The 25,068-nt window shown below is 42.1% G+C and overlaps 1 long non-coding RNA gene across 1 annotated transcript; it reads left to right on the forward strand.

Moving 5' to 3' along the window:
- Positions 1 to 14,403: 14,403 nt before the first annotated feature.
- On the forward strand, positions 14,404 to 24,987 carry LOC135319161 (uncharacterized). Its single transcript, XR_010377610.1, has 3 exons — positions 14,404 to 14,678; positions 15,004 to 15,083; positions 24,917 to 24,987. It is a non-coding gene; the product is annotated as an uncharacterized LOC135319161 (long non-coding RNA).
- The last annotated feature ends 81 nt before the right edge of the window (positions 24,988 to 25,068 follow it).

A 25,068-nucleotide genomic window follows, 5' to 3' on the forward strand; every position in this document is an offset into this window, starting at 1 on the left:
TCAGCTCTTGGTGTAATGCAAAATTTCAACCATGAAAAATTACATTCCAGAAGTCATTTATGCCCTGTTTTACTTTGTCTTGGAGTTGGGGACTGCCCCTTTTCTAAGAGCATACGTTTACTTCTGGTTCCTTTATTTCCTCCCGTCTTCAAGGATTGAAAGCATTTAACACAGGACTCTAGAGTGCAAGTATCTCATTGGTTACATGTCATTAGCATCGTATATACAATATTATTTGAACTTTAAAGTCTATACCCAAACTATTCATCAACTGAGAGAAGATTAAAAATATTAAACACGAAAAGCCTCAAAAACATGGTAGATTGCAACATAGAGCATTCATCAAGCACCATGCCAAAATCCCTCTAAATGACAGTAAAGATTGTTGAAAGACAAAAATACACAAGGATAAAGAATGGGTGAGAATAAGGCAGCAACAGGAAAAAAAAAATACTAGAAGCTGGAAAGCAGATGAAAGTGTGCTATGCGGGCCGCCTTTCTGCCCCCCCCCCCCCCCCCCCCCCGGGAGACAGCCCACACTGTCTGTGGAGTGGGCACCTATTTAAACTTTAACCTGAGCACCCAACCCCCACACCTCGTGGTCTTTCTCTTGCCTTTTGGAACAGCCTACATTCTATACAGTATGTATCTCTCTAAATAAATCAATCTTTACTCAAAAAAAAAAAAAGTGGGCTATGTGATTTAGACCAGAGGAAGCTGAAAAGTAAGCCCTGAGGAGGGCTGAGCCTGCTGTAGAAGCCCCCTCAGCCTGAGGAATGAGAGGAGCACGCGCCTCTGAAGCGGGGACGAGGGGAGAAGGGTTAGCTGAAAGTCTACGTAAGACGCAGGAAGACTGCCCCCCACCTTCAATCTGTTCTCGACCCCCACCGAAAGACCATCTGAAAAAGACAGAGCCAGGAAGATTCTGGGCTCTGGGCTCACAGTGCTGTAAGAGCAAAGCGGAGCAAGAGCAGGCAAGACAGTGCGAGGCCTCTGCCTCGGCCGGTTGCGGACGCCCGGGACGCGGGCGGCGAAGTGGACAGTCCTTCCGGGGGAAACGGATGCGTTCAAGAGAACAGAACTCCGATGCTGACACTGGGGAGGAAGAGCCTGGCTTCCGGTGAGATCGGCAACCCTTTGGAACAAGACCCCGCTCTGGAGATGGGAGAGGGGTGGGCTGTGCTGCTGGTGGGCCAGTAAACTAAGTGAGTTTGCCCTCCAGGTGACCTTTCTGTAGCTAAAGTTTACAGACTATTGAGATAGATTATTTTACACTGAAGTCCTGGAGTCAGAAGGCTAACCCCTGCCTTACAAATCTGCCAGTCAAGACTTTTAGAGATCAACTCTTAAAGGACTAGCCATATATAGTGAGCAGATTTTCTAAGAAAATCTCTAACACAAAAGAAAACCCCATATAACATGGACAAGTTAAGGAACTTTTGGATACACTCTTACTTCCCAGCGAGGGGGCTGTTATAAACATAAGTCCCATGTAAAAAGACAGATTATGGAAGCCAAAGAAAATGCTTCAGCAGATCATTATGCCAAAGAAATCACTTTCACCAAGGTTATGATCCTATCTCAGCCTTCAGAGGATAAATTACAAGAGGACATCATAAAATATCAGTATTTAGCCTCTGACTCTAAAAAGGAAGAATGAGAAAGTCTGGCTGTATCCTTTGCTCAGATCATCCCTGGCACTCTCAAGATGGCCATTTGGTGGTTCTAAATGATTTCAAATGGCTATTTGTTAAATTTCCCCATGAAACTACCCATTATGGAATAGACAAGTTGGTTACTATCTTAAATCAACATTGATGGAGAAACTTTAAAAAGAAAGCTAAGGCTATCTTCAGATTGTGTGCCACCTGTCAACAACATAATCCTGAAAAAACCGTGAAGGTGGGACATGGCCAGGAACCAAAGCCTCAAGGGCCCTCTGAAGGCCTTCAGATAGGCTATCCAGCTTTCACCCTCCAAGCGTGTGACTATGTTTAGTTACTGTTATGTCTAGTTGCAGAATGAAGTAAAGCATTTTCTTGCTGAAAAGCTACAGCCTTTCTAGTCATTGGGAAGCTGTGTGATTTTGTGCTTCTAACCAGGGAACATCCCAACTTTCGTATCAAGTGACTGAGGCACACACTTCATGGAAATAGCTATAAAAGAAGTTTGCAAGGTGTTATCTCTTACTCAAAAATTACAATTCCTGGAAAGGTTGAAAAGATCAATGACATCCTTAAATTAAAATTAGCAAAACTTTCAGAAACTCTTGAGTTCACTTGGCTGGAGGTACTCCCACAAGCCCTTATGGCCATTCAGTCTCCTCCCTCAAGGACGCACTGGTCATCCTTCTGTGGATTGGTAGCTGGAAGGCCCATGTGTTTAGAGATTTCCTTCCCAATGCTAGACTCTGCTGACTGCATGCAGACAGGGCAAAATATTGCAAGGGCCTCATGTCCTATACCAGTCCTATCACCAACAGGTTAAGACCACCCTCCCACAGCATCTTCCTAAATTGTCTCTTCATGATCTTCAACCAGGAGATTTCATCTACAGGAAGAAATACCAGAAAAAAACTGCTCCTTAATTTTGTTGGAAGGGACTTTATCAGATACTGTTAACAACAAGTGAACAGTGAAACTCCAAGGAGCCAATACTTGGGTTCATGTTTCACAACCAAAAAAACCAATTCACAATTGCACACAATTGGAAAACAACTGCAATATGGGACCTCAAACTCAGGATTCCCAGAGGTCCTCCAGAAGTGAGTCTTGGGAAGCAGACAGCTGGCCCAGACCTTTGGAGCAAACAGATGACCTCAGATAATCCTTGGTCTGCTGTTGGGCCAAGATACCTATCTAATCCCTGTTTTGTTTTTTATCTGCTTGTTGATAATCATTCTTTACATTTTTTATAGAGCTCTTGTTGTCATCCATCTGTAATGGTCTTTTCTCTTTTTTCCCCCTTATTATAAATGTTGGGTCAGAATATACTCATTCTAATGCCATTCTTAGATTATCCTGAACAGTACCCACTGCTTTCAATCATATGGACAGCTGGGTATGATATCCATTACCGACCATCAGAATGATGGTGTTTCCATTGGCACCCATGTGGACAATTGACCTTTTAAAAATTAATTAATTAATTAATTATGCAGGGTGGATATTTAGGTTTTTATTTATTTTATTTTTAGAGGAGGTCCTCGGGCTTGATCCCAGGACCTCGTGCATGTTAAACACGCACTCTATCACTTGAGCTATACCCTCCCACCTCCAATGATTGACCTTAAACAAGTCAATCTGTGGCTTTGCTAGTGTTCCTTTCTCCCAGAAGAGGAACCAATTATTACAACCTATTGACTGACCCAAGGTAATTCTAAATTTGGATTTAACAAACTTCATTGTGCAATGGGCCATGGAAGGGACTAATAGAGATCTGAATATGTTATCCAGCTAATGTAAGGCCTTGGCTCCAACTTTTTCTAGCTGTGATACACTTTTTAAAATTGAAGTACAGTTGATGAACAATATTATAAAAGTTACAGGTTTGCAATATAGTGCAATATAGGTCACAGTTTATATACTCCATTTATAGTTATTATAAAATATTGACTATATTCCCCATGTTGTACAATACATCTTTGTAGCTTATTTTATACCTAGTAGTTTGTACCTCTTAATCTCCTACCCCTATATTGCCCCTAACTCTTCCATCTCCTCACTGGTAACCACTGGTTTGTCCTCTATATCTGTGAGTTTCTGTTTTGTTATATTCACTAGCTTGTTGTGCTTCTTACATTTCACATCTAAGTGATATCATACTTTTGTCTTTCTCTGACTTACTTCTCTTGGCATAATACCCTCCAAGTCCTTCCATGTTGCTGCAAATGGCAACATTTCCTTCTTTGTTATGGCTGAGCAGTATTCCACTGTGTGTGTATCTCATACATTTTCTCTTTTCATTCATCTGTTGGTGGACACTTGGGCTTCTTCCATATCTTGGCAATTGTAAATAATGCTCCTATGAACACTGGAGTGGATATATCTTTTTGAATTAGTGTTTTTGTTTCCTTCAGATATATACCCAGGAGTAGAATTGCTGGGTCATATGGTAGTTCTATTTTTAGTTTTTTGAGAAACCTCCATACTGTTTTCTAGTGGCTACACCAATTTACATTCCCATCAACAGTGTACGAGGGTTCCCTTTTCTCCATATTCTCACCAATATTTATTATTTGTCGTCTTTTTGATGATGGCCATCCTGGCAGGTGTGGAGTGATATCTTACTGTGATTTTGATTTGCATTTCTCCAATTAGCGAGATTGAACATCTTTTCATGTGTCTCTTGGCCATCTGCACTTCCTCTTTGGAAAAATGTCTATTCAGGTCTTCTGTCCATTTTAAATCAGGTTTGTTTTTGATGTTGAATTGTATGGGATGTTTATATATTTTGGATATTAACCCCTTAACGATCATGGCATTTGCAAATATTTTCTCCCATTCAGTAGGGTATCTTTTCATTTTGTTGATGGTCCCCTCTGCTGTGCAAAAATTTTTAATTAGATTCTATTTGTTTATTTTGTTTTTATTTCCTTTGCTTTCAGAGACAGATCCAAAAAAATATTGCTGCAATTTATGTCAAAGAGTGTTCTACCTATGTTTCCCTCTAGGAGTTTTAGAGTATCCAATCTTAAACTTAAGTCTTTAATCCATTTTGAGTTTATTTTAGTTTATGGTGTTAGAGAATGCTCTAATTTCATTATTTTACATGTAGCTGTCCAGTTTTCCCAGCATCACTTGTTGAAGAGACTGTCTTCTCTCCACTGAATATTCTTGCCTCCTTTGCTGTGACATACATTTGGATGTTATTTGGTGCAAAAAAAAAAAGTGTTCAAATAGATAAACAAGATTATACTGTATAGCACAGGGAAATATATACAAGATCTTGTGGTAGCTCACAACGAAAAAAAAATGTGTCAATGAATATATATGTATGTTCATGTATAACTGAAAAATTGTGCTCTACACTGGAATTTGACACAACATTGTAAAATGACTATAACTCAATAAAAAAGTTTAAAAACATAGTGTTTGTTGTGCTTTGTAACATTTTTCATTGTATAGAGATTTCATCTTAAGAACTGAAGTCAAAAGAAGTGAAGTCATGAAGAAAAAAGCTTCTCAATGGGAAATTACAAAACCAATTCACTCACATACTTCACTGACTGAACTCAAATCCCCTCAGACTGGCTCCTCCAGAATTAAGCAGAGGAAATGAAAACAGGCGACCCACTGTCTTCTTGGTAGTATTTTTCTTTTAAATTTTGTAGGGTGCAGAGTGTTTAAATAACTTGCGTTTGGTCACACAGCTAGAAGATGTTGGAGTAAGTATTCAAATCATGCCTCTCTCCCCCACCAATCAGAGTCCAGGCAGGAAGCCTTGGAGGTATAAAGTGACAAAACTGATTCCTCTCGGCAAATTCTGCTAAATCCTGAAAAGCTTGCAATTCTGTTCTGACGCTGGCATGGATCAACTAATAAAACTCAAGGCTTGTCAAATGCAGAAAACTCAGTATGGGGTTTCCTCATAAAGTAAAACCCCAAATGGCTATACTTCCAAAATAAAACTAAAGCAGAAGTAAACATTGCCAGGCAGATGGAAAGGGCAAAGGAACTTTTCTTGACCTTGCCTTTCTCAAGTATGTCTGGACCTAATAATTAACTACCGCAAACCAGCCTTGTGTCTTATTCATGCTACACGTAGGAGTCTGAAAAGTGTCAGGGAGATAATTTGAAGAGGCCTCAAGCTGGAGATGTATCCTTAAGAGAATGGCTCAAGCAAAAAATGATCAGTTTCTAAAAAGATGAAATTATATCCCTACATTGTGCCCAATTAAAAAAAATTAACCCCAGATGATTCAAGGATTTAAACATTAGGATAGAAACACCAGAATTCTTAGCGGAAAGGAGAGTGGACGTCTCTAGGCCTCAGGGCGGGGAAGGATTTCTTAAGCAGGACAAGGAGTGCACTTACCATGAAGGCTGATGAATCTGACTATATTAAAATTAAGAATTTTATTCATCAAAAGACACCTTGCGGGAGGGTATAGCTCAGTGGTAGAGTGTGTGATTAGCGTGCACAAGGTCCTGGGTTCAATCCTCAGTACCTCCATTAAAAGATAAATAAATATCCCACTTGTTAGCATGTGAAGCCACTGAGCCCATAAAAACTGGCAACACCATGCCTCGCGGCGTCTCTTGCTCCCTCGTCTTCCAAGATGGCCCGCACTCTGTCTATGGAGTGTGTATCTACTTTTACTTTAACCTGAGCACCCAACCCCCACAACTCATGGCCTTTCTCTCGCCTTCTGAAACAGCCTGCACACTATGTAGTATGTATCTCTCTAAATCTATCTTTAATTAAAAAAAGATAAACAAATAAATAAATAAACTCAATGACCTCCCCCCAAAACAAACAAAAGACACCTTAAAGAAGGTGAAAAGCAATTTAAACTGAAGATATTCATAGTACATACAATTGAAAAAAAATTAGTAAGAGACTGACTTTATATCCCCAAGACTTTTTTTACAATATGCATGCATTAGTATGTTGATTTTAACATTAAATTGAAGAAATAAAAATATCCAGTAAAGCTAGATCCATTATCTCCTCTCAGATAATTGTTGGAGCCTAGATGTAATGAGGGAATTCAGTACATTAAAATTACCCCCCCCAAAATTATCCCTTTTACGTAAATGACTGAAACTCTCCATTTAAAGGATTTTTTAAAAATCATAACTAATTTTAAGAGCAAAACTGTTTGCATATCAGATGCCATTTATTCTAAAACAACTGCCAAAGAATATTTCTAGAAACGCACTGGAGAAAGTGTAAGAACATACATGGGTGAGACACACCGACATCAGGACAGTGATTCCCTGCGGGGAGGGAAAGGAAAGACGCTTTAGTGATACACATTTTAAAGGAGAGAGGAGTGAGGCAAATGTGGGAAAATGCTAACATTTTATTAAGTAGGCGGGTCGTGGTACATGAGTCTTTGCTACACAACTTTTCTGAATGTGTGAAATCTTTCATAATTTAAATTGGGGTGGGGGGTCCTGGGGAGAGGTAATTAGGTTGGCTTATTTATTTATTTAACAGAAGTACTGGGGCTTGAACCCAGGGCCTCGTGCATGCTTAGCATGCACTCTACCACTGAGCTGTCCCCTCCCTCCTCATAGTTCAAGTTCTTTAACATTAAGAACACTGGGAAGAAGTGTGCATCAACACTAGTTGTCTCAGGATGCTGGAAACAAACAGGATTTGTCTACACTGGCTCGTTTGCTAGAATGACCAGCTCTGACATTTATATTTTAAAACATGACACACCTATTCAAATGATTTTGAATTGGTAACAAACCAGAGAATCAGAAGGCAGATCACAGGTTGCAGAAGAGACAAGCTGTAGACTCCACGAGTCTGCTCTCAGCCTGCCCCACCTGCTGACCTGCAGAAACCTGTTGTTTTTCTCTGTGTTCCCTTTTATCCGTGTGCCAGTACCCTGTCTTTACTGCCTCCGTAACCTTTTAATATCTAAAAAGGGTAGTTGCTCTGTCATTCTAACTTTCAGAATTTGGGAGAATGATAGCTATGTACTTATTGACAAGAGCTTGTATCACGCACGAGGCCCTGTGCCAAGCACCTAAATAGGATGGTTGGCGCATAAGTAACTTGCTGAGTCCCAGAGCCAGGCCATGGGGCTGGGTGAGATTTGAACCACACATTGATTCTAGGATCTTACCTCTACGCTATACTTTCCCCATGTGCGTTTATTTTTCTCCACAGCTGAATTTAGGCTCCTTTTCATTGTTTTTAATTTTTTTAATTTTTAATTTTAATTTTTTTTCTTTAGGGTTAGGGTTAGCGTTAGGAGTAGGTGTTAGGGCTAGGGTTAGGGTTAGGGCTAAGGGTTTAGGTTAGGCTTCATGTTAGGGTTAGGGTTAGGGCTTGGGCTAGGTTTAAGGCTAGGGTTAGGGTAAGGGTTTAGGGTTAGGTTTAGCGTTAGCGTGAGAGTTAGGGTTAGGGTTTAGCGTTTAGGGGTAGGGTTAGTCTCACTGTCTTTATCTTTTTTAAGAGGAATTAGAATACCCTTCCTAATTTGTGAAGAATCCACAGTATTTGCTATTCTGTGAGGGACAAGACAACTTGTTTTCCCTAACAAGTTGCTAAAATAGAAATATCTACTAGTGCCACGCTCGATATAAGAATATCACTGTTGATTTTTCTGACAATAAACATACTTACATCCTCCATTTTTGAAGAGTAAGGCAACATACAAAGTATTAAAGTACTCAAAAAATCTCACTGCCCATACATTCTCTTCGAGTAGCTTTCCATTGCACTAAATACTTTTGTATAATTTTAGTATTTTGTTGATGCATACAAAGTATTCTGTTCAAACCAAAGACATGCCCATCCACAGTGTAAGAAGATTCCTCAGACCGTACAAAGAGAACACATCCGTTCAGCCAGCACCCAAAGAACGGCCATGACCAGCACTTTTTTCTGACTTTTTTCAGCACTGCTTTTCTGACTTAAATATAAATGGAATCATTGTGAGATTTATCCATGTTGCCAGCAGTTATAGTTCCACTCTCTGAATAAATCATAATTTAGTTTTCCATTCTGTTGATGTACATTTTAGTTGTTTCCCAATTGGACCTGCAATGAATCGGGCTACTGTGAAAATCCTTGTACGTGACTTCAGTGCATACATATATGCATTTCCATTGAGTATTTGTCTAGACTGGAATTGCTGAGTTAGAGGGTGTACATAAAGTCACATTGCCAAGGTGCCTGAATCAATTTACCTTCCTTTCAGCAGGGTGTGGGACTTCAGTTGCTCTGCATCTTTGTCAACGGTCAATTTTTATTTTAGAGACTAGGGATTAGCACTATTGCACTGCACTTCTAAAAAATACAATCACTTAACTGGTTACACAATATAAAATTGTGAGTGTACATTTCCTTCTTTGGTAAATTTGCAAGTTGTGCCACCATCATCACAAACCAATTTTTGAATATTTCCATCACTTCAGTAAGTTCCCTTTTGCCTGTTTGCAGTCAGTCATCTCTACTGTCTCCAGCCCCAGGCAATCAGCCTGCTTTCAGTCTCCGCAAAGTTGTCCTTTCTGAACATCTAATTTAAGTGGAATAATATAAAGTGCCATCTTTTGCATCTGGCTTCTTTATCTAGTTGGAGTATCTCTGCTTTTTGATTGGAGGATTTAGCCCATTCTACTTTAATGTAAGTATCGTATGATTGGATTTCTGTCTGCCATTTTGCTTTATTTCCTATCATGTCTTTTTTCTTTTCCTCCTTCATTATTTTGTGTTGGATAAATTTTTGTATACCATTTTGACTCCTATTTTTAAAGTGATTTTTTTTCCTCGGGGTTGCCTTAGGGATGATAGAAATCTTAACTTATTACATGCTGTTTCTGATTAATGGAAAGGAGGGAAGGAGGAAAAAGAAACAGTTGAATAAATGGAAACACTAGGTTCTTGGATAGCAGAGTCCAGTGTAGCATGGATGTGGTCAGCTCTTCCCAGAACTCAATGCAATTTCGGTTATAATCACAACTGCTTTTTTAGGGGCTGAGGCTGTAGGTTGAGAGTCTTCCTTAAAGTCTGATTATATAGGTGCTTCAGCAGGACTTGGGAAGGCTGTAAATAAGGTTCTTCCTAGATGTCTAGTGAAAAATTCCGAGATAAATAGTGCAAATGTGTATTAACTAAACTGAAGTACAACAGCCTGTCACATATGCTCCACAGCGAGACTCTCAAGATTTCCCAGAGAATCCATAAACCTCTGAAATTTTTCTCTGATACCTTCAGTGAGTGAAGAGTGAGCCTATTCAAAGGCACTGTCCACATTGAATTATTTGCTGCCAACCAGCTTCCCCTGCTCCCAAAGTGTGCGAGCAGGAGTCACTGTCCTCACGCTGTCTGTGGCTTTCTCTCTCCCAGGCTTACAGTTCCACATGGTTAGATCTAGGTTATCTATTTTCGGCAAAAATACTAGATAAATCATATTGTGTGTTTCTCAGTGCTTCACAACATGAGGCACGGGGTCTGTTTTTGTCCCACTCAGTGAGATTGTTAAAGGCCTTGTTTTGATCAAAAGTGTGGAGTTGAGAAATTTTGGTAAAGGAAGTAGTGCCAACCTGGCGTAACTGAAATGGAGCGGCAGGAAGACCTCGGACAGGCTATCCCGTGTGCTCTGTAGCTGAACTTCAAAAGTTTTCCACGGATGCTAGCAATGGTGAAACTTTGATGACTCTGGTCAGCCTATTCAAAAGCTGTTCAGACTGACCTCTTTACTAGCCCTTGATCATTTTACCTGCAAAAATGTACAAACAAGAGTAGAGTTGCTGTTTCCAGACTTGTGTAGTTTTTTTTTTCTTTTAAAAATTGAGGTCTAGTTGATTCACAGTATTATATTAGTTTCAGGTGTACAACATAATGATTTACTATTTTTATAGATTGTACTCCATTTACGGTTATTAAAAATGGTGGCTGTATTTTCCAGTGCTGTGCAATAGATCCTTGTTGCTCACCTATTTTATACACAGTGCTTTGTACCTCGTAATCTCCTGCCCCCTGCCCCTCCCCCTTCCTTCTCCCCACTGGGAACCACTAGTTCGCTATGTCTGTGAGTCTGTTTCTGTTTTGTTATATATATTCATTTATTTTTTAGATTCTATATATGTGATAACAGTATTTGTCTAACTTATTTTACTAAGCATAATACTCTAGGTCCATCCACGTTGTTGCAAATGGAAGAATTTCTTACAGTGGAGTAATATTTCATTCTCTCTCTGTATATGCCATATCTTTATCCATTTATCTGTCAGTGGACACTCAGGTTGCTTCCATATCTTGGCTGTTGTAAATAGTGCTGCTCTGAACATCGAGGTTCATGTATCTTTCGAATTAGGAGACTTCTGTAGTTTTTGCCTCTGTTCCTTGACAACTTACACTGATGGCCTTGGGCCTGTTTCCAGTTTTCCTATCTAATGCATCTTCTTTTAATTCATAAAATACACTCTTTAGTGCATATATAATATACATGTAGTTTAAAGAATAAAATGAACACTAGAGCATACTCTAGTAGAATAAAATCAATATTTTGGAGAAGGCATTTGTATAGACACATTTTCCATGAACCAGTTTGTTATGCATTTTAATAAATTGCTTCATTGGGAAAACACATGACCAAGACTGCCAACTGAACAGTGAGAGAAGGCTAGTCCTCTAAGGTATTAAATTATTCTATGCAGCTACATAGTTGGAAGTGGGCTACATAGGAAAAAATGACACACATGGATGTAAAACTGATTAGTACTAGCGAGTCTGGGTGAGGATGGAGAACAGCTTTCCTGCCATGCAGTGGGAAGATCCGTTGGTATGGCTACACCATTGTAGGGCAGTTTAGCAGTGTGGTTTTTAAAGGGGCTTGTTCTGTAACCCAGCCGTTCCACGTCCCTAGGAAGCTCCCCTAGGGAAATAGTCCAGCATGGACACAATGATGCCAATGGAAATTCAGTGCAACAGTTCGTAATCGAGTAATTTGGGAAACAAACCAAACAACCAGTGGTGAAGGAAGGTGCTAAATCAAACTGTCCCCATCCTGAGGGAAATCAAGTTGCTAGAAGGTGAAAAAGGTATATCCAAAAATGTAAAAGTACATGTTAAACTGTTTAAAGTAATTTTCTGTAAGACAGGAAGTTTGAGAGGGCAGACAGGGAGGTCTGGGGACTTTGATTTGGGTGAAGACTCAGCATTGGTTTGGCACTGGTTTATGCCCTGCTTGGAGAGGAAACTAAGTTTCTTTAAAAATCGGTACTTTATGGGCATAAGGAATTTTACATAGAGGTTCGTAACACCTAAATGCTTGTATTTAAAGTTCAACCTCCCTTCTTTTCCTGAGTCCCTCCAGCCAAGGATGTTTACTATATTTCACCACTTTCTTTCATAAACTGGTTTCAGACATGACCATGTGATGTGTGTGCACATAGAGGGCATTTCTGTCTAAGTTTCAGAATAGTCAGAGACTCCTAAATATTCCCTTGGCTTGCTACCTGCTGCTCAGTAAGCTTTCTTACAAAGGAGAGAATAGGACATTCTGGTCAAGTGGGTACTACTTAGGTGGGGTAACACAAAACAAACCAAAAAAATACTGCTGAGTCTTAATTCTACTCTGCTGTAGCCTCTAAACATTGAGTCTGCATTGATTTTGAGTCTTGTGTTTAAGTTTCACTCACCTCAGCCTATTTTTAGAAGAGGCAAGGAGAAGCCTATTAACTATTGGTAAATTCAGCTCGCACCTTTATTTTCCTTATTATAAACTAAAGACTTATTTAAAATTGGAGGGATCATTAGGGGACACACCACTCCCTGATCTTTAAAGTTAGGTTTTGTTGAATTTTTTTTCTAGTTTTTATTTATTTTTTTCCCAATGATTTCCTTGAAAGGATTAAGGATTAACAGCATTCTTAGTTTCCAAGATATGATAGATGACAGTTTTATCAAATAATATACTATGGAAGACACAGCTGGTGGTGTCCAGGTCCACTTACAAATATGACTTTCCTGCAGACAGAACTAGTAATACTTGCAAATGTGGAACACGTGCTCAACAAAATTCAAACAACCTAATAGAACATTGTGCCTTCTGTTCAACTTTGGGGCAGGTACTGATCATAACTTATTTTCAGTTATCTCTGAAATACTTCAAGTGTTTACTGCCCTGTTCATTCCCACCAGTTTTACTGTTTGTTCAGGATCTTTTGGGTTTTGTTTTCGTTTTCCCTGAGGTATAGTTTACCTACAATAAAGCTTACACTTTTTAGCTGATGGTTCAAGGAGTTTTGACAAATGTATACGGTTGCATAATCACCAACTAATCAAGCTGTAGACAGTCTGTTAACGCCAAGAGGCTCTCTCTTGGCCCTTTGCAGACAATTGGCTCCTTCCAACCCCAAGGTTTTGGTGAATTTTTAAAACAAAAGGTTCCGTAACACTGAATTGATTCACGTTGTTTTTGATCCTAGCACCCAGCTGTTAGCAGTTTACTTCCCTCATCTAGCGACGGTGCCAGGACCGGGAGTCAGACCGATAGAGGTGCGAATCATCCCTGCCATGGCAACCGCCGCACGACGCACGAGTGTACACCTTCCATTTACACAATGTTAGGTGTCAAATACACGTCAATGTTTAAGAAGTGACGAGGAGGGCTCCCCAACTGCTGCGGTTACCGAGGAAGAGTCACCAGCACTGCTTTCGTCTCACTTGCGTCAAGCCTCTCTGAGGGTCGAGAGACCCGGGCGGGGCTTGAAGAGCGCAGCCCCGCTGCCCCCGCTTTTCCGGTTCCCATCCCCCGACCCCGCCGTCAGTTGCCCGAGGGGAAGTCCGGGGCTTGCAGCGCCGAGAAACGCCAGGCCCGGATTGAAACCAAGTTTTCGCTTCCCAGGTGATCTTGAGTGGAGACATCACAGTCTTGGACAGGTTTCCCGGAGAAGACGGGGCCAAGAGGCCTTTGACCTTCCAAAGCCGGATGCGCGCGGTTAAGGGGCACAAGGGAAGCACCTGGTCGGCCAGAAATCCAAAAGCTCCCACCCGCCTGAGTGCGAGTCAGCCCAGAGCACACGTGCCTCTCCCCCACTTCTCCCTGCCACTTAACAGCCGTTAGGGAAATTTGGCTCTTAATAGAACTCTGGATTCGTGTTTGCAAACATTTTAATGGGGTGGGGGTGGGGGAACACCAAATCCAACCCACACACCATTTTTCTTCTTTTCAGCTTCTGCATCAGAAGCAGAACTGAGAATAGAGCTCCAGGCGGGGGCTTCCACTTTGACCTTGCCTGGCGCTCTTGTTCCTGGGCCCCAGATGCCTTCAAAACCTGGTAACCGGGCTCTGGGCGGTAGCTTCGGGGAGGCGCTGGGCCGCCGCTTCCCTGACAGGCTCCTTCTCCGAGCCTGGAAGAAGAGCAGTGTGAGACCACGCCTGTGTTCCAAATACTCTCTCCTCAAAAGGAGTCAGCAGTACGGGCTGCCGGGGTTGGCCTGGAATCTGAGAGTACGAGGTCAATTTGGTCCTCTAGATCCCTTGCAGAGAAGAAACCCTCCCCCAGGCGAACTAAGAGGATGAGACCGCTGCCCAGGCACAGCCAGGAGGCATAAAGATCCCCTGCCCAGGGAACCTTTCACTGTCCGGGGTCCCGTACTTGGCGGTGATAGTCAGCTAAGCTCATGATCACGCTGGAGACATCCTTCTGGTAATAAGGCCAAGCAAGTATCAAGATCTCAGCCTTACCTTCAGGGCCCCACCGACGGACGTGAAGCACGGTCTGGGACACGCACTGGGATGTGCTCTCCTTCCCGGCCTGCGCAGGAAGCAGGCAGGCCGCGAGGAGTGAGACTTGGGAGCAGAGGCGGCAGAGGGGCACCGGACGGGGGCCAGGGCCACCGCAGAGGCTAGCCTTGGGACGCAGGCAGCTTGGGGCAGGAGGAGGGGAAGGAGACGACAGCGTCGGCCTCCCCTTTCGGACCCACTCACCGAAGATCGCTTCCACCGGCCAGGCCTCCAGGAGCATTACCTTCGGAGCCCTCAGGTACTCGGCGTAAAGCCAGCAGGGCCGTTTGGTGAGGTTACCCAGCACCTCGAATAGACAGCATCCTCTCTCGCTGCTGTAGCTGAGCCAGGGTAGGAAACCGTTTGGGAGCGGCCATGCTGCAGCGGGCCCTCAGGCGGAGCGGTGGAGACTGGAGGCTGCAGGCGCGCCCTGGCCTTATTTCAAGGGCCGAGTGCCTCTCCACCTCCCGTGCCCTCCTCATTGGATCCCAGGCCTCGCCTCCAAACCCCGCAGCAGGGGCCTGTTCTCAAGACTTCGCAGGTGCACCCTACCGAGCGCCTCATCTGGATCCTCCCACTTCCAGGTGCGCTGGAAGAGGGCGGAGCTCCGGGCTTGAGCCTACGACTGGGAAACTGTGGAAGCAGTAACTGTGGACTCAGGGAGGTAAGGACGGTCCCAGAGAGGTAGGAGAGATCCAACACCAGGAAAATATCTTTCAGAGAAGCGAACTGATATTTGCAGAGACCTGGGTGCATTTCAGACAGTTCTAATGGGATCAGTTTAGTATTCCGGAGGGGTTGGAATAACTTTTAAATGGAAAACCTAATTAAATACATGGAAAAGCAAAAACTTAAGGGGGTAAAAAGGTGTTCAAAGCCTTAAGTCCCCCACTTCCTCCTGAACCCTGATCACCGAGTTCCCTCCCCAGACCCCAGTACATTTCCGTCTTCTTCCTTAGCGTATTAGAGACAGCTGAGCACAGCCAATAGCGGCTGGTCCCTGTGGTTTGGACACCAGAGGAAAATCCCTTAAAATTTTTTTCAATTCTCTAAATAACACGATTGCCTAGCATGTATGAGGTCCTGGGTTCAATCCCCAGTACCACCATTAAAATCAATCAATCAATCAATCAAATTAAAAAATAAATAGCATGATTATATCTTCATTTCTTGATTTTTCTTCCAGCTTAAAGCATTACCTATTAGCTGCTACTCAAAAAGGTAAAGCTGTGTATTTCTTCCATCAGTAGTTGGGGTGTGATGGCTAGACTCGGGCTAGATCCTTAGAATTCAGCCAGGCTCATCCTTGTATCCTTACGGGAGTTCTGTAGACCAAAGAAGTGCATGAGAAATTTGCAGGTGTCTGTCTGTCAGGGTCAAAAGTCTTGAGGCCTTAGCAGAATATGAATTAAGAGTCAAAGAAGGGCAAAATCCATTCGAAGGATCGCAGGATGGAGGTATAAACTTCTGCAGCTAGGCAGACCGACTAGGTGAGTGTGTACCTGAAACCCAAGGATCTGGGCTACATAACTCTTTTCAGTCACTCACTGTACATTGAAATGTGAGGTCCCATCAGTGTCACCAACAAGAATCCAATCCAAGAAGCATCCCCATGAAAATCTATGGTCTGAAATCTGTTATGTCAAAATGATATAGGAGGATATTTTTATTCTTTAGTTGGCTTAAGAGGATACTTGCTGTGCTATGCATGCTATTGTCGCGCGTGTGCGCGCGCGCATGTGTGTATAGAGCTATTTTAATTCTTTGAAGTTTCAGGATTGGGTATAGAAATATTTAAGAGCATTAAAACCATAGCATTAGTAATTGTGTTAAAAAGGAATCTGTCATTTTTATAGAGATTCTAGAATGTGCAAAATAATTTATACTGATAGAAATCAGGGAGTGATTGCCTGAAGATAGGGATGGAGAGGAAGGGATTGGAAAGAGGAATTGGGACATTCAGAGGATGATGGAAATGTGCATTATCTTGATTACAATGGTGGTTTCACTGGCTATGACTGTATGTCAAAACTGCTCAAGTTGTACACATTTTGTTTTTGCTTTAAAAATTTTTTTTTAAAATCCTGTACACATTGTACTACAAGCAGTTTATTGCATTTTATTCTCCAAAGTGGTTACAAAGAGGAAGGAGTCCGTATACGTGGTGTTTTGTGTTCCTGAATATTTCAGATAATGACACATATTAGAGGGACAGGTTTGCAACTCCAATTTAAAATGTATTAAGTAATGGATTTAGATATGTGGCTTTAAGATGAAATCCTAGTTTATATTGGATAGCGGATCACTGAAGAGAACTTTAGGTTCAACATGTTAATGTGTCATTTATTTGATGTATAGGAATTATTAGAACTCTCCCACATGGACTGAGGTCCTCTCCTGGAAGAGCTCTGTACTTTGTGGATGTCCTTAGCGAGCACAGTGTCACATTCCTTACTAGGGGGTGGGGAGCTTTAGAGAAGACAGAAGGCAGCGTCCTAAGGGGGCTAAGTGAATGAAGTGCTGCTTCTGGGTCCAGCAATCGCCCAGGTTGGGGCTGGCATCTTCGGCTTCCAAGGTCCACGTGGCCGGCCCCCATTCTGCAGGATGCCCCCGGCACCAGCGAGAAAACCCTAGCGAAACAGGGGGACGCGGACCCTCCAGGGCAGCCGACTGCGCGCAGGGCTGGCCAGGGGAGGCTCTGGCTCGGGCTCCAGACTCTCGGGGGACGTCGGGAAGGTAGGTGGGGGCGTTTTTAGCAAAAACTAGGGCCGCGTTTCTCGGTAGGGGGAGTTCCTTGCGGAGATGGCATAGACCCCCGGAATCCGCCAAGCAGTGGGGCTTGCAGGTGCCCCTTATTGAAGGGATAGTGACACTGCTTCCCCGGTCTCTGATTTCAAATGCAATTTGGAGAGCAGCTTCGCTTCGGGAAGAGATTCCAGGATTCCTTTCTATTTTTTCGATTTCCCTCTCTCCTTTCTAAGGGAGCCACCAGCTAGGGGTTTGGAGGGAGCTTGAGGAGATAGGGCCAGGCCCCTTCCCCTCCATCCCCCGGGCTGGGGTGCCAGCCTGGCCGCCCCATACAGAGACCACCTTGGCAGGCAGGCGGGCTGGGAGCACAGAGGAAAGAGGGGAAGATGAGGAGTGGGGGCCATGCCCGCCCCACCCCACACACCAACCCGCACCCCTACAGAGAACCCAGGGCCAGGCTTCCCACCTTCTCTCCCAACAGCTACCACTTAACTCCCTCAGTGATCTCTGCAGTCTCCCCGTTTGCAGTCATGCCTCCGCGCTGATGATCTCAGCCTCCCCTTCCCAAACCCTCTTGCTTCTGTCTAGTTAATCCTCAAAGCGTCCCCACTACCTAGCGCACACACCTGTTACCTCTGTGGTCTTCTTCACATCAGTTCATGGCGACGCCATCCTTCTGGATTTCCAGCCCCAAACCTTGGAGTCCTTCCACGATTTCTCTCTCTCTCTCTCTCTCTCTCTCTCTCTCTGCCTCTCTCTTTTAACCCACCCCTTCAACAAATCCCCTTAGATGAAACTTCACAGTATGTCCAAACTCTAGTCACGTCTTACCGCCTTCGTGCTATCCCCGTGGCCCGGGCCCCCACTCCCCTCTTGGTGACTGCAGCCGCCTCTCTCCCCTCACCTGCTTCAGTCTCCTCTCCAACACAAGGGCAGGAAGAATTCCACTGCAGGGAAATTAAGCCGTGTCACTTAAAACCCTGGATGGCCTCCTTGTTTCCTCTGAGTAAAAGCTGAGATGTTTGCGTGGGCGCCTCCCCGTCTTTGAGTTGTCCGCCTTCTCCTTCTTGGGTTCCTCCACACTGCCTTCTAGTCCCAGAGCCCTCTGCTGTCCCTTAGTCCCCATGCTCTAGCTTCAGGGCCTTTGCTCTGTTCCCTTTCCCTCCACGAGTTGGTAGTTTGCCCCCACACCACCACTAGCATCCTCATAACACGTGAAGACCTTCCACGGGCTCTGGATTTAAAATCACGGCTTCATCCTCCTTCCTTGCTTTCATTTTCTCCAAATCACACCTTATCTCACCAACTCTGTATTTCACTCAGTTTTGCTTACATGTCGGTTTCTCCTATGACAGCTGTACGAATCCCAGACTATGAGCACAGGGACTTTTTTTTTTTTTTAACTGCAGTGTTCCCTGCACCTGGAACCCTGCTGTATACACAGACATGCTCCACAAATATTTGTTGGATGAAAGAACGGGCACAGTGCAGGGTACACTCAATGTGACGTCAAAAGTCATGGATGCAAGCGCGTCCGTCTGTCAGTGGGTTGGCCAAACACTGAAAGTGAGAAAGAATAGACTCACCTCTTTGATTTGCAAATGTCCCTGCCCTTTAAGCCAGTGGGGGAATCAGGTTTCTGTGAAATTAAATCCAGTCCTTCCTAATCCCAGACTCCCAGATTTGCTGTTTTCCTCTGACTTGTCTCAGCATGGTTATTCATCTCCAATTGATTCAAACCAAATTCTGATAAAATATACACCTTTCCCTTAGTTCTTCATGATCATACTCTACACAGAACTGTGAAGAGGTGTTTTTTTAAATTGAAGTGTAGTTGTTTTACAATGCTGTATTCGTGTACAGCACAGTGATTCAGTTATACACACATATTTTTCGTATTCTTTTTTGTTCTGGTTTATTACAAGATATGGAATGTAGTTCCCTGTGCTCTACAGTAGGACCTTGTTTATCTCTTATATATAGTGGTGTGTATCTCTGAAGAGGCATTTTTTACTCAACAATATATTCGGTGCATTTTGTGTTTTTTAATATACTTAACTCTACCTCATTCTTTTAAAGATTGCCTGTCCCTATAGCCTTTCAAGAACACGCATATGCTCTAATTTTTCACTATTTTAATGATTCCGAGAACACTCTGGAACATATGTACCTGGGCCATTTGCAAGTAATCAAAATGCCAAGAGACAGAATTCTGTGTGCAGTGGGGAGCCATCTTCTCCCTTTCTAGTGTGGACACCTTTTCTTTCTCTTGCCTAATTGCTCTAGCTAGGGCTTCCAACTCTGTGTTAAGTCTTTTAACTGTCCAGCTTCCATTACCAACAGAACACTGTGCCGTATGGCAGTTAAAGAGGGATTCTGAGATCAGGACTTACATTCAGACAGATTGAAATTTTTTAAATTCTGATTTTTAAAAATTAAACCTTTTAAAGATAATTATAGGTTCATTCATAGTTGTAAGAAATAACACAGAGAGCTCCCATGTGCCCTTATTCAGTTTCCCCCAATGGTAATGTGTTGCAAAACCGTAGTACACTATAACAATCCGAATGTTGACATCAATACAGTCAAGAAACAGAACATTTCTGTCACCACAAGTGTCCCTCATTTGCCCTTTTATAGCCACACCCACTTCCTTCTGGCCTCCGCCCCCTCTTTAATTCCTGGCAGCCACTGATCTGTTTTTCATTTCCATAACTTTGTCATTTCAAGAATGTTATATAAATGAATTATACAGTATGTAAACTTCGAGGATTGGCCTTTTTTTCACTCGGCATAATTCTCTGGATGTTCATTCAGGTTGTTGCTTCTATCAGTAGTTTATTTTTACTGACAAGAAATAGTCTATGGTATAAATGTCTCACAGTTTATTTGTCCATTCACCTGTTGAAACAAATGTGTTGTTCCAGCTTTTGGCTGTTACAGGCAAAGCCGCTATGAACATTCATGTGCCAGTTTTTGTGTGGACGCATGTTTTATTTCTGTTGGGTTTGTCCCTAGGAGAGGAACTGCTGGGTCCTATGAACTGTGTCTTTAATCAGTTGAGGGACTCTCAGATGGTCTCCAAAGTTGCTGCACCATTTCCCGCCCACCAGCAATGCACGAGTGACCGCCTTGTCCTGCATCCTCCCCGACTCCCACATTGTCCCCGTTTTCTGTTTTAGTCGTGCTGACGGCTGTGTGCTAACCTCTCAGTGTGGCTTTAACCTGCCTTTCCCTAACAGCACGTGACGAGGAGCAGCTTTTCGTGTGCTGACTAGCTATCTTCACAGCCTCTCCACTGGAACAGCTTTTGCTTATATTCTAAATGTATTGATTTTTTTCTACTCTTGGATTTTGAGAGTTCTTTGTGTTCTTGATATTAGTCCTTTGCTGGATATGTGATTTGCAAAAATTCTCTCCTAGTTTTAGTTTGCCTGTTCATCTCATTAACAGGGTGTTTCACAAAACAAAAGTTTTTACTCTAAGTGGGGAGGGTACAGCTCAGTGGTAGAGCACATGCTTAGTATTCGGGGGACGCTGGGCTCAGTCCCCAGCACCTGCATTAAACATAAACATATAAATAAATAAACCTAAGTACCTCCCCCCTCAAAAAAATTTTTTTAAGTTCTTACTTTAGATGAGGTCCAATTTTTCTTTTCTGTATCAACCTTTTGGTGACACGTCTCAGGATGTATTAGCCCTTGTTCCCAAGGTATCATCCTGTGTTCTTTTTCCTAAAGGACTTATAGCTCTGCATTTTACATTCAATCTGCCAATACTGCATCATCTTGATTACTATAGCTATATAATAATAGTTAAATTTAGGCAGGCAGATCTTTTTTTTTTTCAAAAACTTTTTAGCTACTGTAGTTCCTTTGTTGTTTTAAATGTAAATTTAAAAATACTCAATATCTACAAAGAAATTTTGACAGCACTTTGATAGGAATCGCATTAAGCCTGTATGTCAATTTGGAGAGAGTTGATAGAGGATGAGATGGAAGCAAAGGGGGTTATGCACCCCTGAAGGCTGGGAAGCAGTGGAGATGGAGAGGAAGCAGGGCAGGATCAGACTTGAAGCATTACACACCTTTGGAAGCACACCGTTTTCTGGAGGCTGAGGATACAGGTGTGCCTGGCATGCGAACTCTTTGAAGATTGGTTTCCACTGACCTAGTGATTCTTCCAGGTGTGTTGTGTTTTACACACATCATTTTTTTCTTCTACATTTAAAAATTTTATTTTTTTATTGAAGTATAATTGACTTACAATGTTTCAGGTGTACAACAAAATGACTCAGTTATACATATATTCTTTTTCAGATTATTTTCCATTATAGGTTATTACAAGATATTGAATATAGTTCCCTGTGCTATACAATAGGCCCTTATTGTTTATCTATTTTATATATAGTAGTGTGTATCTGTTAATCCCAAATTCCAAATTTATCCCCCCTCCCTTTCCCCTTTGGTAACTATAAGTTTGTTTTCTGTCTGTGGGTTTATTTCTGTTTTGTAAATAAGTTCATTTGTATAATTTTTTTAGATTCCACATATAAGTAATATCATACAATATTTGTCTTTCTCTGACTTACTTCACTTATTATGATAATCTCAAAGTCCATCCATGTTGCTGCAAATGGCATTATTTCATTCCTTTTTGTGACTGAGTAGTCTTGCATTGTATATATGGACCACATCTTCTTTATCCAGTCATTTGTTGATGGACATTTAGGCTGTTTCCATGTCTTAGCTATTGTAAACAGTGCTGCTGTGAACATTGAGGGTGCACATATCTCTTCCAGTTAGAGTTTTGAATCAGGTGCCAACATTAAAAAATGGGAGATTTCACATTGAACTCAGAATACCTGGCAGTTGTGGGACTCACATCCCTGCATGGCAATTGACCAATGGTAATGAATAATCCCCTTTTTGTTTGGGGACTGGGAGGAGAGACCTGGTGGGGCAGGGGGTAAGGCAGGCTACTTAGTGGATTCCCTCATGTTGAAAAGGGATGGAGCCCAGCATATGTTGTTATATAGGGATTGAGAGAGCGTGCACTAGAAAACTGGCTAATTACATCACATTTTTCTATCTGCCGGTTTTTACCATTTAGGCGTGGTCTTCAGTAGTTGAGGTACCTGTAACCTTGCTATTCAAAATGTGATCCATTAACTAGCAGCATTAGCATTCCCCCAGAAATGTAAAAATGAAGACTCTTAGACCTTCCCTGGGCCTCCTGAAGCTGCATTTTAAGAACATCCCTACAGGACTCTTCAATCCATTCAAGTTTGAGAAGCTCATCTCTAATACATCAGGGTACATTATTACCTAAAAATACAGGAAACAGCAGATTATAGTTGGTGGGTGTACAAATTTAAAAACATTTAGTTTTTAAACGCTGTGTTTTGCAATGAAGTAACAACTGAAATCTGGATGCAGGCACTTATTCCAGTGGGAAGGCAAACAGCTGAGAATCATTGATGGCAGTGGGGAGATGGATGCTTGTAAACTGGTGACAGGACCCACTGTCCTGGTCTAACTGGACATGAACTCTTTAGAAAGGACATTAGTTATTACTACTCAGTTTTAAAAATTTTTTTAAATTAAAGTATAGTTGCTTTATAATGTCGTGTTAGTTTCGGGTATACAGCAAAGTGATTCAGTTATACATACACATATACTCTGTTTCAGGTTCTTTCCCATTATAGGTTATTACAAGATACTGAGCATAGTTCCCTATGCTATACAGTAGGTCCTTTTTGTTTATTTTATATATAGTAGTGTGTACTTGCTAATCCCAAACTCCTAATTTATCTCTCCCCCCACTTTCCCCTTTGGTCACCATAGTTTGTTTTCTATGTCTGTGAGTCTATTTCTGTTTTGTAAATAAGGTCCTTTGTATCATTTTTTTAGATTCCACATATAAGTGATATCATATGGTATTTGCCTTCTCTGACTTGCTTGATCTGATAATCTCTAGGTCCATCCATGTTGCTGCAAATGGCAAAATTCACTCTTTTTTATGGCTGAGTAGTGTTCCATTATATATATATACCACAACTTCTTTATCCAGTCGATGGACATTTAAGTTACTTCCATGTCTTGCCTATTGTAAATAGTGCTGCTATGAACACTGGGGTGCATGTATCATTTCAAGTTAAAGTTTTTTGATAGTCATATTTTTTGAGCCAGGAATTTAAGTCCTGGTTGTTTAGCCTATAAGTTTGTACAGTTTTATGAGTCTGAAATAAGTTTGTAAAGTTATGCAGGCTTCTCTTTAATACTTTGAAGTTGGACACAATTCCTGTGCCCCTCTGTCTACTTCTTTAAATACCATATTGAACTTCCAGCCAAAGAAATGGTGTGAGTGTGTGTGTGGGGTGGGATGATTTAGAAAGCATGATAAGGGAAGTCCTCACTAGGGGATAGGTTACACGTTTTTTCCCTCTGAAAAGTTACTTTTTTACCAGCTACCTGACCCACTAGTACTTCATTTCCTTTTAATTTACATTCAGAACTACAGAAAAGTAAAAAGAATTCTATATGTCCTTTACTGAGAACCAACTGTTAACATTTATCACATTGGCTCTATATATAGAGAGAAAATAGAATTTCATTGGGTGGGTGTTGAACTATTTGTAAGTAAATTATAGATATCAGCGCTACATAGTTCAGGCAAGGACATTTTCTTAGGACTATAGAAGTTATATATTATAGAACATATAATCAAATACTACTTTACAATATAGCCCATGTTAAAATTTTCCCCACTGTCCTGAAATGTTCTTTCTCTGTCTTCGATCCAGGGTTTGAATGATGCATAGCTTTGATTAAGAAGATAGTCTCTTTATAAGACAGTCTGCTTTTTTGTTTTCATAGAATTGACAAACCAGTAGTCCACTTGTCCCATTATTAGTGATGCTAATTTTAGTCTTTGGTTAAGGTGGTCTCTGTCCTTCAAGTCTCTACTATAAAGGAATATTTTCTTCTTTATAATTCATATCTATGGGCTGTAACTTCCAGACCTTTTGAATATCCAGTTAATAACCTTTCGTTTAATAGTTTTAGCCATTGACCATTATCTAAACTATCACTGGTGGTTGCAAAAGAACAGCCCACAGGTTTTGATTTAATGTGAAGAAGTCTGCACTAAGAAGTGGCCATAAAGCCAGCTGAGGGAATAGTAGATGTTACCAGAGGGTGGTCTTGGGAGAAGCCAGTTTCATCACCATCAGTGAAGCCATGTATCATTGAAATCATGCCTTTATCAGGTGGATCTAGTACATTACTTAAAGCAATGTGGTTTTGTTTTATAACGGAAGTACTGGGGATTGAACCCAGGACCTTGTGCATGCTGAGCACACACTCTACCACTGAGCTATACCTGCCTCTCCCCCCATATCTTTTTTTTAAATGAATAAAACAAATTTCATTAGAGCCAGAAGCCGGGGTCACACAGTTTGGGCCAGAGTGGCCAGGCGGGGCACACGATGTGAGCTTCAAAATCGGGGTAGATTCAGAAGTTCAGACTTAAAGCCTTCAAGGACTGTGAACCGTCAGGCCACTTTAGAGACCCCATCATGACCCTTGAAGGTAATGAATTTCCGAATCTCGTTTTCCTCTTTGTTAAACGTCAGGAATTACTCCTCAGTCCCTGGAAGTTGCAGGGGTCACTGGTGCAGTGAAGTCCCAGGGTCCCACCCCAGTATGCTGAGGGGAAAAAGCCCCTCTTTTTGACTCGATTTGGCAGCTGTGTGGTCCTCGGACCCCCAAACCCAGACTCCTGCCTTCTGGGGTTCAAGCCCAAATACATGTTTCTCGGGGAAGAGTGGACAGCACCCTCTCCACATGCATTCCCAAGGCCAAGGGGTTCTGGTGCTGGAAGAAACGAGTCAGCAGTGG

This window comes from Camelus dromedarius, chromosome 24 (genome assembly GCF_036321535.1).
Source record: "Camelus dromedarius isolate mCamDro1 chromosome 24, mCamDro1.pat, whole genome shotgun sequence".
NCBI classification, from domain to species: Eukaryota; Metazoa; Chordata; class Mammalia; order Artiodactyla; family Camelidae; genus Camelus; species Camelus dromedarius.